Genomic DNA, 16,482 nt, shown 5'->3' on the forward strand with positions numbered 1-16,482 from the left:
AAAAGGACCGACAGAGATAGAAGCAATCCACGGCCCTGGAGGGGGGAGCGCACATAGCAGAGCCATCCCTTCTCCTCTTACATGGAGATCTTGGCTTCTGGGTGCCCCTGGACTACTAAAAAAAGTGGGAGAAAATGAGCTCTGGTCTCAGCTCATTCAGGTACTAGCTTTGTAACTGCGTTTTACCTCTTAGGGTCTTGCGTTAGTTTCCTATTACTGCTGTAGTGAAATATCACAACCCCCATGGCTTGTGATAATAAACACAAATTTATTATCTTACAATTTTGGAGGTCAGATGTCTGAAACATATCTCATGGGGCTAAAATCCAAGGCTGTATTCCTTCTGGAGGCAGTCAGGGGAGAATCCACTCCTTGCCTTTTCCAGCTTTTGGAGAATGCTTGCATTTCTTAACTTCTGAGTGCGTTTCTCTGATCCCTGCTTTCATCATCACATTTCCTTTTCTGACTCTGACCTTCCTCCCTCTCTTGTAAGGGTCCTTGTGATCACCAAGCCAACCTAATAATTCAGGATATTCTCCTCATCTAGCTCTTTAATTCAATCATACATGCAAAGCTCCTTAACTCAATCATATGTGCAAAGTCCCTTTTTATCATGTGAGGTACATGCATAGGTTCTGGAGACTAGGACATAGACATCTTTGGGGCTTCCACCATAACACTCACATATACTGTTCAGCCCACCATAATACTCATTCATAAAGCATTAATAAAATACATTTTGTTCAGACAAATAGGAAGAAGAAAAATATCTCATGTTTGACTACTAAAAGATAAATGTAACGAATATTTCCTTCCTCTTTTAAAAAATAAAGTCTTTACGTAGTTATAATCATACTGCATATATAATTTGAAATCCTTGTTTTTCACTAGATATTAGATTATAATCTATTTTCTTGTGTTAGTGCATAGTTCGAGCAAACATTTTTATTGACTGCATAATATGCCATTGAGTGGATGTATCATATTTTACTTAAACCTTTCTTTATTTTTGGAAATTTAGGTGGTTTTTAATTATTTAATATAAATAACTTGGTGACAAATAGTTTTGCTCATAAGTATTTTTGTGTTTGTGTTTATCAGTTTTCCTTTGGGGTAGATTCCCAGTAGAATTACTGTATCAAAGACTTTTTATAGCAAATGTTTTTCAAAAGGTTTATATGATTTTTAAAACCACCAGGCTCTGGGGTTTAGAAAGTGGACATCTTTGGAGTAATCATTATTCTGCCGAAACAGAGCTCAAGTTTCTCTTCTGAAAAATGGAAATAATAATCACTACTTCACAGGCAGCTGAGAAGATCAAAGGCACGCATATCTCTGAGGAGGGCTTGGCAAACAGTAAAGACCTGTATAGCTGGCAGTAGTTGCTCTTATGGCCTGAGCTCACCTGAGTGGGTGGGTTGGGAAGAGGTACTTATGCTCATGACTCAGTCTTACCACCCTCGGTGTGTGTGTGAGTGTGTGTGTGTGTTGCTCTGCTCTCTGGTTCCAGTATCAACCCAGAAAAATTGTCCAGTGGGAGCTGGTTGTGGGGCTCTGGGTTTAAAAGGACAGTCATGAAGGTTTGCTTTGTGTCAACAGACACTGCTTCCTGCAATGGGGCCAGGCTGGCCCTCTGAGTGGCATGTTTCTGGAGCCATCTGGGCTCTGCAAGGTGGATGCACATCCTTCGGCATCTCTCTCTGTTTTCAGTGGAAGGAGTGGGTGATGGAGAGGTGCAAGAAGAGTCTTCCATGAGACAGTCTCTCCGCCCCAATTTCCCAGAGAAGAAGAGGGATAATAATCAGTCTCCTGGGGCAGCAGCCAGAACTGTTAATTAGTCTGTGACAAATGAGTGAGGTGGTGAGAGGGCACCTTCTTCCAGAGCCTTCCAGGATTAGGAGGCTCCTTTGACCTGGAAGAAGAAGGCTCTTGTTTTCTGAGTTTCTTGTTTCTAGACATGAGGTTGTGCCTTGGGGGCTCCAGGTGCCATAGACTGCATGGAATTGTAACCATCAAATTAAAGTTTCAGATGAACTCTGGGTTCTGTCCTGCAGACATAACTCATTTCATTCACAGGCCCTACTCATTTTTACATAAGAGCAAGGGAATATATATATATTTAATGCATACTATGCGAGAGGCACTATGCTAACCACTTATACTACTTACTTGCATTATCTCACTTATTCCTTACAACAATCTTGGGAATCAGGTACTGTTATATCCCATTTTACAGATAAAGATATAGCAACTTAGTATGATTACATAATTTGCCCAGCACTTCAAAGCTGATGAATGGCAGGGTCAGGATTCAAGTCTGGCTATCTGATCTTGTTCTCTGACTGTATTCTCTTACCAACGGATGGGGTGTGGTGAAGATTGGTTGGAGGTGGGTGGAGCAGGGCTCTTTTGAGTACTGGGAGAAACAGGTCAACATGACTTGTGCACAGTGTAGTGTCTGTCTCTGCCCTCCAGTCCTGCCCAGACTCAGCCCTCCCAAACCAGAGATAAGACTTCTGGAAATGGTGGCCCAACAGTATGTGGGTCTGGAATTGCTACTCAGGGGCCTGATATTTCACATGTCTGGGAGAGCCTTGAGTTTCCAGAGCCCACCACATCAAAGGATCTCCTCCCCTTGCCACGTGGCTTGTCCTTTATCACTGAATTCCCCCCCACCTCCCATTTATCCCCTCCCCTCCATTAAATAGCATTCACCCCATCGGATTCTTTTCTGGGTATGGATGTTCCAGGCAGGGCTGGGAGCCCTGCCATGGTGTGAGTCAGCCCACATGGTTGGGTCCTGATTCTCTGCCTAGTCCTTTTGGGGCTCCTTCCTTAGAGAGTTTGGTCCTGTTCTCTCCATCCCCAGCCCTCAGCAAGGCCTTACTCAATGGGCTTAGTGCTGATTGCTGGATTTTACATGGCTGCCCAAAAGGACCCTGTGGCCTTAAGAAATGGTCCTTGAAGGGCCCTGCTACTGCTTGCAGGCTTCTGTAGCTGTGTGCTGTTCCAGTCTCTGTCCTGCTGGGCCACAGATTCTTTTCCTTCCTTCTGTAGGGGAATCTGTTTAGTTTTTATGCAGTTGCCAAACTAAAGCCAGAGAACACTGGCTGCTGAGTGATTCTGCAGAGGAACTAACCCAATTCTTCTGTAATTCAGACATTTTTGCCCTGCATTTTGCTCTCACCCTGCACGATTTCTTATATGTGTATACAGGGGCCTCTGCGTAGGTGTCCAGATATTCTGTATGAATACAAAGCACTGGCTACTGGAAAGAGAAAAACAGCAGCTTTTTTTATTATTTCAATTCAGAATCTGCATAGTAGAACATACTCCCCAGGGATGTGCTTTAATAGCTCCAATGAGCGTTCCTGTAGGTCCCAAGGGACACCTACTAAAGGGCCATACATTAATTGGGAATTTCGAAATGGAGCTGATTTGGGCCATATGTGCCCACTTTATAATCACTGTCAGATACTAGAAGTCTATTTAGACTTTTACAGATGAGGAAACCAAGGCCCTGAGAGGAGAATGAGGCTAGGCTTACACTATCCCAGACTGATTATGGCTTCAGTACATCTCCCTGGTTCAGGAAGCCATTAAGCAGGGTGAGCGTTCAGTATGCAGCCAAGCTGATTCAGCAGAGAAATTGCCAACTCTGCAGCCATGGTGAGCCAGTGTGTTATGTTCTTGGAGGACCAGCAGACAGGATGTCTCCTTGCTTTGCTTTCCAAATCCCCTAGGCTGGAAAATACATGCTTATTCTTTAAAGGAAAGAACTAAAGTTACTCCTTGGTTATTACCTCAAGCACTGAAGGAGAACTAATGAAAGGGGTCTGCTGTGGGCTGAACCATGCTCTGCGTCCCCCACCCCTCTGACAGCCCACCAAGATATGTTGAACTCTGAAGTCCCCGAATACCTGGATATGTGACCTAATTTGGAAACAGGGTCTTTGCAGTTGTAATCAAGTCAAGATGAGATCATTAGAGTGGGCTCTAATCCAATATGACTGATGTCCTTATAAGGTGAATACCATGCAAAGACAGGTACACAGGGACAATGCCATATGATGACAGAGGCAGAGTGATGAATTTGCAAGCCAAATAATGCCAAGGATCATTGATCACCACCAGAAGCTGAAAAGAAGCAAGGAAGGATTGATTCTATCCATAATCTCAGAAGAAGCATGTCCCTACCAACACCTTGATTTTGGATATCTAGCCTCCAGAACTATGAAAGAATAAATTTCTGTTGTTTTAAGCCCCTCAGTTTGTGATATTCTATTACAGCAGCCCTAGGAAACTAATACACAGCCCAACATAGTGAGGCCCTATTCTATATGTGCCTGACACTGGGCTTAGGGCCCTTGTAAGTTGGGATGTCTCATCATGGCCTTGGTGCAATTAGAGAGGGAGGCTGTGTGTAGGGCCTGGGGGAAGAGGGTTTGTGAGACTGGCCTGTGTGAATGTCCTCCTCTCCTTTCCTCTTTTTCTTTCCTTTCCTCCATCTCCCTCTCAATTTAAGCTCTAAACCCTTGAGCTCTTAGAATCCGAGGATTCAAGAGATGGAACTCAAGGTGACTGATGTATTCACACTTAACGAACTATTTGCTTCCCAAAGGAAAAGCTTGTTTACCCAGCTGCATCCTCACAGCTGTTTGGGTCTTGAGTGGGGAGGCAGGGAAGCTTAGTGAGAGTGGAGACTTCCAGTTTCTTTGCAACTTCAGGAGGTTGAGCCCTGGCTAGTAACATTAGCTCTCTTGGAACCAGCACTTTGCTTGACAGTCTACCCCTTGCCTAGCCCTGCTGTGGTGAACACTGTGTTCTTCCCCAACATTTATAACCTCCCTCACTCCTTGTATAAAATTTGTGATTTGGGAGGGAATGACCAATCCCAAGATCCAGGTCTAAACCAGTCAGATAGTCCCACCCTTTTGTTGTAGAGGTAGAACAGGTCTAAGCCAATCAGCACATGAATTTCCCCTGAGCAGACAGACTTTTGTTTTATAACTGAAGGAGTTCAGTCTTCTCTCACTAGATGTGAACAAGGAAGCACATCCCCTCAGTGCTCTTGGCAGCCATCCTGTGACCATAAGGAGAGCCAGCTTTAGAATGATACTTTGGATAATAGAGCCAAGAATCAGAAAGATACTGGGTCACTGATGACTTCAGTGAACAACTGGAACAATCAACTTCCTGATATCTGTCTTGTCTCTGGATTCTACTTAATGAGTCAACATTTCTCCTTCATTTTTCAAGCTAATTTGAGTCCAACCCACACCCCATTACTTATTGTGGTGGTTTTAAAATATGACCACAATTTTTTTGTACTCCTTTCAAAAGGTGGAATCTAATTTCCCCACCCTTGAGTGTGGGTTTGACTTAGTGATTCGTTTCTAGTGAACAGAAAATGTGTCACTTGGAAGTGACAGTGAGTAACTTCTAAGATTGGGATGTAAAAGGCATGGTGGTTTCCTCCACGTTTTCTTTATTGGATCACTCATTCTGGGGGAAGTCAGCTGCCATGCTGTGAAGACACGCAAGGAGCCCTGTGAAGAGGTCCATGTGGTAAGGAACTGAGGCCTCCTGCCAACAACCAACACTAGCTAGCCAAATATGTGAGTGAACCATGTAGGAAGTGAGTTGTCCAGCCCCAGTCAACTAGCACCAGCCAACATCTTCACTGGAACCTCATGAGAAAATTTGAACCACAACCACCAAGGTAAGCCACTCCTAAATTCCTGACTTTTAGAAACTGCGATAATAAAAGTTTATTGTTTTAAGCCATTAAGTTTTGGGGTAATTTGTTATGCAGCAGTAGATAACTATTACACTTATGTCTGAAGGCATCCTAACTGATACACCTTGCTAACTCTAATCATTGAAACCTAGTAGTAAATCTAACACAGTTCCTTTCAGTGAGGTCACTCATTTCTTTCTGGAGCTCCAGAGGGGTGGCAAGACTACAAAGAAGACATGACTGGGTCATGTGTTTTGGTCATACATTGCCTTTGACCAGTCTGTCATGGATGTCACAAGGTTTTTCTTACATTGCTTCACAGTTGTAGAGGCCCATCATGGTGTGGGAGGAGCAGAATTAATTCCTAGGCACTGGAGAGTGATATGGAAGTGGCTGGACGAGTTGAACCCGAATAGGGTATGTAGTTGGGAATGAGAGGTGACAAAAGAACATCTGAGCTTATAACAGTGTGAGTAGATAATAACAGAAGATCAGATCACCAGCCCCACTCCTTTGTACGTCTGGTATAAAGAAGAAGGGAATCTCAATGGAATGGACCTTAAAAAGAAACAGTTATGGAAAAGTAAAGTCATACTTTTGTGGACTTGAGCCGTGGCCTTAGATTCATAGTCACTGTACTCAAAATAAAACTTGCTTGCTCCCAGCATGTTCGTTCTTTTCTACCCCACGACACACACACAGTGAAATGCCCAGGTCTCCAGGCCTTTCCCCCAAGGACCTCCCCTCCTTGTAAAGTCCTGGAGACTCATGGAAGCTCCTTTGCCACCTACATCCTCCTGCTATCAACGCTGTTATACATTCCCACTCTCAAGCCATGATGGCTGCTACTTTACTGTAGTTCCTTCATGTGAACTAGCCCTGTTGGGCCCACAAAAATCTCTCTTCCATGCTGATTTCACTCTTCCTACCATTATAGGTGATGAGCTAGTAATTTTATCTCTGATGTTGTTGTCTTTTCTCTAAACCTCCTGCCATCTTGTTTCTCTACTCAAATAATTGTTGAGCTGGGGTGGAAGTTTTCTTCCCTACTATTTATTATTTTTTAATTGTGACATTATTCTAAAAATAAATGACCTTATTCTCACTTTATAAAATAACACACCTAACATTTCGACTTTTATTTGACTCTTCTTTATAGGCTCAAGGGCTACTTCCTCCGTGAAGCCTTTGCTGATTCTCTTTTTCATGCATGGCCAATCTCCCCCTCACTTATTCATACTTCTGTGGTTTGCAATCATTATGTTGTATTAAAATGTTCTGTTTCTGCATATTTTTCTTTCTTTCAGAGAGCCTCTGGAGGTAGGCATGGGGTCTGATTTATTTCTGTATTCTCAGTCCTAGTTTAAAGTAGGTGCTTAGAAGACATTTGATGAACTAAGATCTAATAGCCCATAACTCTATGATTCTGTATAATATCTGTTGCAGATTTGTAGAGATTTCTCAAATTTAGAACCCAGGGAGAAAGGACAGTTTTTTTCTGGAGATTTTTGCCTTGCTGAAAGGGTTTGTGGAACTAAAGGGGACTGGTTTAGGATGACTGGGTTTGACTGTCTAATATAAATAGATCAGGATTATTTTAAATACAGATGGAGGAGGATAACATTCACATATTTCATGAATAATTAGTATGGCGTTTGTATGCATGTTTCATCTTATACATTAGCTCGAAGATGTTGGTTCTTTAGTATAACAAAGAAAATTAGAAACGGGTCCAGCCTTTACAGGGCTGATAGGTACACCCTTCTGTTTCCACTTAAGTTCTGATTACAGTCATTACCCACTGATGGTTTCCTGCCTCTGTCAAGCCCAGACTCAGGGGGCCATTCTGAGTGTGTTCCCTGTAGCTCAGGTTTGAGCTGAGCCCCAGTAAAATGACGTGACTGCACTCAAACTGAGTATGGAGCAGCTGGGGACATAGCAGCCACATATGTGTAGCATTAGGAGCTAGGGTTGATGGCTTTGGTTTAGGACTAGGGTATTTTACAAGGGCTCCCTTACTTGTCGTGGAAGCCTCTGGCCCTGAGACATGATGCCCCAGAGATGATTCCTAGGTCCTCTTTCCTTTCTCTACTTCTTCAGCAATTAGATTGGGATACTGATCTCTGTAGGAAGATTATCATGGCTTTCTTCTTTCTCTGGCTCCTTCTTTTGTTCCCTGAGCCCAGCATCGCATTCCTAGGAGGTACAGTGGTGATTCTGTTCTGGGATTCAGGCTGTTATGGTCCCATGTCAGCCTGGTTCCTTTCTCCTGGGCTCCAGATCAGTCCACTGGAGTGATCTTGCCTGTCTGCAGTTCAGAATGCTTTCACTAAACTGTGGGTTTGGTTTCAGGCCCACCTTTCAACAGATCCCTTACCTGCTTCACTAATAGACACTAACCACCAACTGCCATCACCAGTTTTGGGTCTCAGCTGTGGGACTCGATTCATCCTCTCCAAACACATGCTTACCCAAGAGGGGTAGAAGCCATTGCAGTTGTCGAAGAGCCATTTCACATATGCCCACAAAGCATCCTTCAATTCCACACAGGAAATGGGCTCCCTGAAACCTTTGTTCATCCAAGGTACCAGGGACCAGAACAAAAGGACTTAGAATTAACCATGATTGAACCATCTAGTTCTTTGATTAAAAAATACAGAGAAGCTGGTTGTCTGAGCAATCAGGGTGGTTCTGAAATACGCAATGTTGTAGTCCAAATAAACTGCTTGATTAGAAATGAACATTGTCTGTGTAGAGGGAAGCCATGATGAGGGAGAGTTACCAGTCAGCCATGCTACCCTTGGCCCATCATCTTGGGAACTTATTGCAAACTGAGGAGGAAGTTTAAGAAGTGTGACAGTTGTTGCTACTTTAAGGTTTCTCAATCACGTGGATGACCAGACTGGCTGGCTCTGCGCAGTGTCATTTGGAAAGACAGCTGTTGTTTTTCTTCTGAGATTATGCATAATCGTAGCAACCAGCATTGACTGTGTACTATATGTCAGGTACTGTGAATTATCTTGAGGGGTATTACCTCCATTTTACAGATGAAGAAACTGAGGCACAGCAAGGTTAAATAATATTTCCAATGTCACACAGCTATAATGTCCATCTGACTCTAAAAATGTGCTCTGAATGTGCACAGCTATAATGTCCATCTGACTCTAAAAATGTGCTCTGAAACACTGCCTGTTACTGCCTCCACCCATCTCTGAATGGTAAGCTCAGACCTGGAGGAATGCCATACACCTATGCAGGAAAATGGGAGCAAAGCCAAATAAAGGGGGTAGCATGAAACCAGTTTACATATCATTGAGAGTCCTCTTTAACTTGCTCTTTTCTGCACCAAGGCTACCAAATACTGTTTATAAAACAGTTAACAGAATCCTCTTACAGAAGCAGCTGGTGACAGTCGCTGGTTCCTAGGTGTTGCTAGGGCAACTTAGCTGGGAGTCTGGTAGTGAAGTAATTAAGCAGGGTATATAAATTATCTCAGCTGGTTTTCCCCAGAATAGGCAGTTTCTTGCATAAGAGACAACTGGATTCCCTCTTTCCTTCTAAAGGCAAAACGGATAGGAAACTTTTTGAAGATACATAGAAGCATGTTGTGGTAGGACTGGTGAGCTCCTCTCGATGTCCCATAGACCAGTTGGGACAGGTCAGGGTAAAACAAGGGACGCTCAAGGGATGTGGGCAGATACCAACAAGGCCAGGGCATGACTGAGGCCTACAAGTGAGTTGGGAGTCAGAGCAGGAGCCAGAAGCCAGGACTGGAGCTGATAGAAATGAAGGAGAATGGGCACAATAGCAGGAGAAAAAAAACCCAGAACTAGCCATAGGAAACTAGACCTCCACTCCAGGTATGAGGAATTACCAGAATTTACAATGCAGTGAAATGAAGTTAACTACATAGGGCTAGAAAGAGATTCTATCTTTATGATTCTAATCTTTGTACTCCTAGTCTTAACACCAACATTTATTAAGGTGCCAGGCCCTATATTAAGAGATTCCATAGATTTGATGTGATCCCATTTAAGGCAAATACTATTATATTCCCATTTTATAGAGGAGGAACCCAAGGAATAGTTCTTTATCTTGTCTGAGGTTAATCAGCTAGTCAGCAGTGGATTCTGGCATCAAACCCATTTTGTCTAGCTCCAAAATGGGGACCTTTAACCACTCTGCTAATTTGTAGTTACTCCACTTATGGAGGTTTTCATATCCAGCTTATTTTGAAAGCACCGAAGGACTATCTGAGACTATCTGTCCTGGCCGGGGTTGGCTCAGGACCTGACATAGCTTGTGGACTGCAGGTGTGAGCACCAGTGTTGCCAGCTGCAGGTTTTGGGAGAACAGCAATGTACAAGGAGTTAGGCAGGGTGCCCAGAGCATGCACACAGCTGGTGAAAGAGGCTGCAGAAAATGGTGAATTCTGTTATAGGTGAGGCAGTGATTGGAGGATGCATGGAGGAAGGAGGGAGGGAGCAACGAGTTGCTTGGCATTTTCCTTCGATTTCTCTTTTTCTTTTTGCAGCAAGCTGTGCAGTTACCAGAGGTTTGGCCAGCGTTTTGAAGGTCTGAGTAAGCTTCTGATCTCATGCTCACTTCTTGGTTGCTCTGGAGTCTTGCTGTAGAGGCACAGTCATCTTGGCCTTTGAATATTTGGAAGAAAAAATTTTTCCCCAGAAATATGGTAATGAGAGTCAAGAGAAGTCCCAGTGTGTATGAATTATCTATTGGTGCATAGTAGATTACCCCCAAATTTAGCAACATAATGTAACAAATATTGATTATATCACACAGTTTCTGAGAGTTAGGAATCCAGGAGTGCCTTAGTTGAGTGGTTCTGGCCCAGGGTTTCTCATGAGGTTTCAGTCAAGATGTCAACCTGGGCAGCGATCTCATCTGAAGGCTCATATGAGGCTGGGGATTCCCTTCCAGAATGGGTCACTCTCCTGGCTGTTGGTAGGGGGCCTCAGTTTCTCTCTATGGGACTGTATGAGTGGCTTCTTGCAATGGCAACTGGCTTTCCTCAGTGAGGGACTGGAGAGAAAGAGAGCATGAATTTCTTTTTTTACCTCGTCTTAGAAGTTACACATCATCACTTCTACCATATTCTAGTTATTGGAAGTGAATCATTAAGTACATTAACTCTCATAAGAGAATTAATTTACACCTCTTGAGTGGAGGAGCATCAAAAAACTTGGGACATATTTTTGGAAACCACCATACAGTATAAACGAAGACCTGGATGAAAAAAATTACATGGTCAAATGCAGCAGCGGGAAGTGGGCAAAGATCCTGCAGAGATGGCTGCTGGTGCTAGGCAACACGCTTGCATTCTGCACACAAGGGAGAGCGTGCTTGTGCTAGTCTCTGATGGCTGCTACCATCCAAATGACAATGATTCATTCCATTTTCTCTTTGTCTGGAGAAAGATCTCATTTGATGCAAGCCAAGCTGTTTATGGATCTTTCTATCTATTCGCCCATTCATATGGGACCCAGGGCATGATAACAGCTATTCAAACTGTGGAATGTTAATTAGATGGAAAAATGTACACATCAGCTATCTCCATTTCAACTGAGAAATCTGGCCGAGGTACATAATTTGCTTCAATGTCATCTGTGTCAGGATTTTGAAAGGGTGGCAATATATCACTGTGTTAGACAAAAGGCATGGGATAAAAGGAGAAGGAACTATTCATGGCAACATGAGTTTCAGGATATTAATAAGTGCAAATATTTGCTTCTCTATGGAAGCATTAAAGCTCCCTTTTATTTCTTGGTTCTCATGCCCAAAGTTATTTGCTTTTTACTACTGACATTGAAGTAGAATATTAGCTCATCTTTTGGCTCTGAAATGTAGCTTTTACAATGGGCAAGTGCAACAAACAATCTCAATGCTGGCTAATAACCCCTCTGTCTTGGCTGTGAGTCAGGGAGTCTATAATGAAGAGGAATTACTGAAAGCCAAGTGTGATATTAAGTAGGTTGCAGAGGGAGATATTCTAGTTGTCTACTTTGTCCTCCTTTCCTCTATTCCTCCACAGTAGAGCAGATGACTCTGTTGAGTAGGTAGTTACCTGGCTGTCCTTTCTTCTTAGCATGGGGAGTCATCGGTCTTGCCTTCGTGCACCTTGATCCTCAGGAAGTCTCATTAGCACCTCGGTATACAGCTTAGACATTTCTCATGTGGAAGATGACATCACCAGGGAAGTCAGAACTGCTTCCCAAGAAGAGTTAGTGATGCAGGCTTTCTCTGGCGGGGATGGGAGAGCTATCCAAAATTTCTGGTGACATGGCAAGCAGGACATATTCAGGAAGGGCATATTTCATACGACCAAACTGTGTGCTACGTAGACTTCTCTCTATTTATTGGAGAGGGTGTAGAACTTCAACCACACACTTTTTCTAGGTCACAAATATTCCACAAAAGTGGGAATAGAAGCCTATTTCCTCATCTTTCCTCTTTCATGGACCCCATTCATATGTTGTGGGTGAGAATTAGTTTAGAAAAAACTAATGCTTGGGTGGTGAGATGTCTCATTGCAGACATACCAGAGGAGCATCCACTGCAGCTAAGAGGGGAAGACCTGCCTCTGATACCTCCCAGCACCACAGGACCAGACCCCACCCTCTCCCTCCTCCGGGAATCAGTGGCCTCTGTGTAAACTTGACAAGAGAGGGAGCCATAAGCCCACATTACTTCTCTCTAAGTTCTAAAAGCCATCAGAGATAATATATATGAAACTGCTTTTACATAGTGGGACCTTGATCAATATTGCTGAATAACTGAATGAATAAACACTAAGATAGTGCAAAAATATAGCAGTATGATTATAGTTATTTATTTCATTGTCAAAACATGGAATGGCCTGGATTCTTTTAGAGAACACCATTCTGGTTTCTCAGTTCCCACTCCAAAGCCAGGGAAAACTTTTTACCAAGTTTCAATTTTGTCAGAATTATACATGTACATATTTTAAAGAACCGGACTTATCTGTTTCTACAAGGTTTATTAAGACAAAGAGCAGTTTCTGGGTCTCTTCCTCTGTTTCCTTTCCACAGAGGCAACCACTTTCACCTTTTCTAGATGTATTTGGTTCTTATTACCTTATCTCCAACAATATGTTTGTATTGCTACTGCTTGAATTTTTTTTTTTTAAGGCATTATCTTTTGACTTCCCACTATGGAAAATGCTGATTTAGCTCTCTTTCTTTCTCTTGTCCCATGCACAAGGACCCTTCCCTCTTCCCATCCTCCCAACATAATTATAGTTTTGCTTCAATCAACAACATTGATTGAATATTCAATGTTTACAATATTATGACCATGTATCCTACTCAGGTCTGAGCCTTTATAGTAAACTTTGATTCCTTTTCCTTTTCTGAATGGTCTTTTGTTTTTCCCTGGAGTTAATTATCTTTCATTGGTGTGTATTAGATATCCCATGTACTTATTACCAGTTCCACCCCAAGCTCTCCAAAGTTTATCCACATTTCCTTTCATTCATGTCAGATATTCTATCAATTCATCTTCTCGAGGTAGTTTTCCCGTGGCCTCTGAACTGCTGGTAGACTTTGCCCTCCCTGCTTGTTGCAAGGCTGTGGTTCTGAGACTTCCCCTCAGCACCTCCCTTCTGTTTTGGGTCTCCTCTTTCATGTATTTCATTCTTCCTCTCTTTTGGTTTATACTCTAATTTGAGTGAAGTACATCATCAGTGGCTTCCTGAGAAAATGAAATGTGGGATAGACATTTTTTGAGATCTTGCCCGTCTGTATTTGTCTCCCTCAGAATTTTGAAGGCATTTTTCTACTGTCTTCTAGCTCCCAGTCGGTTTTGAGAAGTTATTTATTGATTCTATTTATCATTTATTATCAAAAAGTTATTTATTAGTTTATTACTTCTAACTATTAGAAGTTACCTATTTTTTAGAAGTTTGAAACCATTCTAGCTCCTAATTTTGTGTATGCAAACTATTTCTTTTTTTTCCTCCTTCTGGAAACATGTAGCCTCTTCTGTTTTTTCCCTGTGTTTTGAAATTTCATATTGATATTCCTGGGCTTGGGTAATTTTATCCATTTCTCTAGGCACTCAGTGGCCCTTTTTATCTGGAAACTGGTGGCCAATGAATCTGGAAAATCTTGAATTGGTGTTAGAAAGTTTTCTGTTTCTGAAATTCTTGTTACTCAGATGTTGGAACCACTGACTGGCTCTTTAATTATCTTATTTTTTTTCCTTTATCATCTTTCTAGGAGATTTCCTCAGCCCTTCAAACTTTCTATTGAGTTTCTCATTTCTGCTCTCATGTTTTTAATTCCCTGGGACTCTTCCTTGTTCTCTCTATGTCCCATGCCCCTTTTATAGCATCCTATTCTTGCTTCATAGATGTAATGTATGTACTCTTTTATATATCTGAGGACGTTGACGTTATTTTAATGTTATACTCCTTGGATGCTTTGTTGCCTTCAGGTTGCTTCCCTGTCCTCTTTGTTTCCTTTGATCTTTATGCTTCATGCTGGAAATTTTTCTGAGGTTACTGGTAATCCCTGGATATTTGCTCATGTTTAGAAGTGGGAGACTAAAAAGGCTGTAGGTGGTGCTTATCAACTGGGAATAGGGTAATCCAGCGGTGCCATTTGTTAAAAAACAAAAAACAAAAAAAAAACTGTTGATTTTTAAAAATTCTTCCTCTCGGTCAACTGGGAACTTTACTATAAGGTAATCCAGCGGTGCCATTTGTTAAAAAAAAAAAAACAAAAAAACTGTTGATTTTTAAAAATTCTTCCTCTCGAACCAGCCTGATTCCTCTCATAGACTCTTCCACTCCCCTGCCTGGAAGGCAGAGAGGCCTGGTTGCTGATGTTCTGGGAGCTCAGTGCTGAGAGTAAGATAGGAGCAAAATATTCTATATGTTGTGGCCACTTTATTTATTTGTTTATTTATGTGTTTGTTTGTTTGTTTGTTTGTTTATGGTCACTTTATTTAAATGGTACCTTGGCCTTCAACTGGCTCTGTTGTCTCTCAGTCCAAACACCCTGTTTTGTCTTCTCCAGAGAGGACCTCTAGTGTCCTCTCCAGAGAATAAACTTCTAGTATTCTCTAGACTGGGTCAGAACACTCACCTGAAGGCTTATTAAATAATTCTCAACCAATCTAACTTGTTTTACCTCCTCGACTCCCAACCCCAGAGACATCAGTGCTACTAATTCCTGTGCCTTTTATTATTGTGTTCATTCTCAGCTTTCTCCACAGTTGATTTAGGATTTAGCTTCCTTAGTTCTGCCAAGTCAGTGACCACTCATCTAGTTGCTTTCCGTTTCTCCAAGTTTTGTCATTATGGTCTCTTTTCTATTTTTCCTGTTTAGTGGTTCTTATTTCTCAGAAGGCCTCAGGCCCTTGACTGCAAACTATGTTCTTACATAGCTGCTTTCCCTCTTTTTGTTCATCTTGCTCTCCAGTGTCACAACAGGGAGATCTGGGCCAGGCCAGAGCACATTTAACATTTCTTCACATCAAGAGCCACTTGATTGCAAAAACCAGCTCAGAGGTTAAACAGAAGTAGAAGAGACAACTTTTGTTGGGGGATCGAGGAAGGCCATCTTGGAGGAGGTGGCATTTGAGCCAGGTGTTGAGCAGATCATTCATACTGCAGCTCAGTTGAATTTAAATTCACATGTTCTGTATATGAGCAGACATTGGGTTAGGGGAGGATGTTACTGCAGGACAGGGGTTGAAAGAGAGGGTTCCAGACAACGCCTGGATTTGCATCCTGGATCCTCAATTACTGATTGTAATTTGTCAAGATTCGATACTCTTCACCTTCCCAATTTATAAAATGGAGTTAATAATAGTACCTTTCCGGGAGTGATTGGGAGGATTAATTAAATGCAAGTGTGCATATAAAGTGATCAAGGAACCACAACATTGCATGTATAAATAGTGGCTTGATACACAGACTATGCCAGAAGGCCTAGATTTGAGTCCTGGCTCAGCTACTTGGTAGCTGTGTGGCCTTGAGTAAGTTACTTAACCTTTCTGTCCCTCGGCTTATTCATCTGTACCCTGGGGATAATGTTTCGTGGGAATTAAATGATATAATATGTATAAAGAAGTTAACACAGTGCTCGGACATAGACAACAGTAATACTTGTTAAGAGGAGTATAAAATATTAGGAGCCCAATCCCTGAGTCAGACAGAGGAGTGAAAATCCCGTAACTGCTACTCACAGGTCCTTGGTTAAATTCCTGAAACTTTTTTTGCCTTAGTTTTCTTAACTCTAAAATAGGTATAATAAGAGGGTTGTTGTGAGGATGAAAATGAGTTAATACATATAAAACAGTTAATACCTACAAGTGATGGCTTATCACTATTCTACCAGGTTCAGCTGTTTTTCACTCATTTGGTTTTTTCCTAGTGCATTCCACCCATGGAAGATCCTCTCCCCAGTGTGCCTCACACGTCATGTAGCTAGAATGTCCTGGGGATATGAGTTAAACCCAGTCCTACCTGGCTTCAAAGTCTGAGCACCTTAGCTTATCAGAGGCCACTCCATCCTCTTGTGGGAAAAGTGAGGAGGAAGAGTGACCTCTGTGGTCATCTTGGAGGAAGTGGCAGTTCAGCCAGGTGTTGTTGCTCATAATCTGTTCTTCCTACACTTGCATCAGGAGGAGGCTTTAGAGGCCCCTTCTCCTGCCACAGATAGGGGCTGTTAGATCCTCCCAAGGGTGTCGAGAGG

Source organism: Pteropus alecto, unplaced genomic scaffold (assembly GCF_000325575.1).
Source record: "Pteropus alecto unplaced genomic scaffold, ASM32557v1 scaffold461, whole genome shotgun sequence".
Classification (NCBI taxonomy): domain Eukaryota; kingdom Metazoa; phylum Chordata; class Mammalia; order Chiroptera; family Pteropodidae; genus Pteropus; species Pteropus alecto.